The sequence below is a fragment of the Olea europaea genome, unplaced genomic scaffold, assembly GCF_002742605.1.
Source record: "Olea europaea var. sylvestris unplaced genomic scaffold, O_europaea_v1 scaffold1569, whole genome shotgun sequence".
NCBI lineage: Eukaryota > Viridiplantae > Streptophyta > Magnoliopsida > Lamiales > Oleaceae > Olea > Olea europaea.
In genome coordinates, this window is record NW_019233298.1 from 86,193 (window position 1) to 88,257 (window position 2,065).

Genomic DNA, 2,065 nt, shown 5'->3' on the forward strand with positions numbered 1-2,065 from the left:
GTTACCATTTTTCAACACAACCTTGACAAAAAGCACCTTCTTAATTCCGCCAAAATCTCGACTTCGGGCCTTAAAAATGTGGGTTAATAACCAAATGGTTCTTGAATTTTGTAAAAAGTTTTCAAGGGGTAGCTAAACTTTAAAAATCTCTTAAATATCACTGAACTGTGCAAAAGATTTCCACAAGTTTATTGAACTTTACAAATCAGCACATTCTTTACTGAATTTTGCAAAAGATTTTCTAGAGATCAATGAATTAGTGATTCCCTAGGAAAATTTTTGCAAAGTTTAGTGATGAATGAAATAATTTTTAAAATTAAGTGATCTTGTGAAAATATTTTTGTAAAGTTCAGTGATGACTTGGATGATTTTTAAAGTTCAATGACCCCATAAATTTTTTTTACAACGTTCAGTAATCATTTTGGTTATTAACTCTAAAATTGTCGGTGTGATTTCAGTTTTTGAGGTAGGTACTGGTGTTTCTCGTATTGTTGCTACTGTTGATCCACTGCCATCATTGTTGATTAATTCTGGGGATGAAAGTGAAAATTGAAGGGAATAAAAATAGGAGATTTATGCTGACCTCAATTAGCTGAGTGATTTGGCATGTGTTTAATGGCCGTTAATTGGCGCGTCTAATATCCGTCCGCATTAAGGTAACGGATTTTTTGACGGTGATGAATGGAGTACAAATGAGAAAAAGTTCAATATGTTGAAGTAGTCCGTGACCATATACGAGTTGAGAGATTTTTGAAACATTTCACTCCGCAGCTTGAGTATTCAAATTTTCATCATTCCCATTTTTTTCTTTATTCCCTTTGGCTGAAACTTTAACTTATTTCTCATCAATTTATTAATTGTTTTGTATTTTACTTATGGCAATGTATCGCCTCTCTCACGGCCGCCGTCTCCTCAGCCTCCGCCACTCTTACCTGTCAATTGCCCTTTCCGGGATTATCCCTCCGCCAATATCAAACCATAGTAATAATTCCCTTCATTCTTCATTCTCTTCTTGATGCTTCTAATTTCTTCGAATTCTCCTGAAGAAACTCCAGCTCAAAACACCAATTTTACAATTCTTTTCATCTAATCCGAGCATTCGGTGCGTATCAAACGCTTTTTGGAAATTCTCACATTTCCTCGCTAGCATCAAAGGAAAATGAGCAAAAACCGAAAATTAATGGGAGTTGTAAACTCGATCCGTCGTGGATCAATGTTCGTTTACCTGAAAAGGCTGGGCCTTATGCCCACCTGGTGCGCCTCGATAAGCCGATTGGCACTTTGCTTCTTGCTTGGCCATGCATGTGGTTAGTACATTCGTTTATTTAGTGATTTTTGTACTTTAAGAGAAATTATAGTTGTGCTAAAATTGTGCTTACATGGATCAAGTATTGGATACTTTTATAATTGGAAGGTTAATTATCTGTTTGAATGCTTTAGGATTTGATAGTTATGGGGTATATTTTTTTATTTCGTTGTAGATCTATAACCATGGCAGCAGGTGCGGGGAGCCTTCCAGACTTTAAGATGATGGCTCTGTTTGGTTCGGGGGCATTCCTTTTACGTGCTACAGGATGTACAATCAATGATCTACCTGATCAGGATATTGATAGAAAGGTGATTGGTTCTCCTCTTTAAAGTGTTGTATTTGTACCACATTTGCAATTTGGAATAAATGGACTTTATGCGTGCTAATGAGATTGTAATATGTAATAAATGTATTATTTAACTAATTACTTCAAGTTTCAAATGCTTTTTTTCTTCATATTCGACTTTGCTCCTTTTAAATTTCGGATTCAAGTAAAGAAATGAAGTACAAAGGACAGGAAGAAATGAATAGGCATGTGACATTAGTCATTAGTTCAATCTTCATACTTTAGTTGAAAATAGAGACACTAGGGAGATTAATATACATGACTAGACACTAGGGAGATTAATATACATGACTAGACACTAGGGAGATTAATATACATGACTAGACACTAGGGAGATTAATATACATGACTAGACACTAGGGAGATTAATATACATGACTAGACACTAGGGAGATTAATATACATGACTA

At 35.2% G+C, this 2,065-nt stretch overlaps 1 long non-coding RNA gene across 1 annotated transcript in view; it reads left to right on the forward strand.

The window, feature by feature from the left end:
- Positions 1-481: 481 nt before the first annotated feature.
- Positions 482-2,065, forward strand: part of LOC111376853 — a 3,484-nt gene continuing 1,900 nt past the window's right edge. Inside the window, exons 1-2 of the long non-coding RNA XR_002699573.1 lie at positions 482-1,307; positions 1,482-1,617. This is a non-coding gene — a long non-coding RNA (uncharacterized LOC111376853). The remainder of the gene's footprint in view (positions 1,308-1,481; positions 1,618-2,065) is intronic.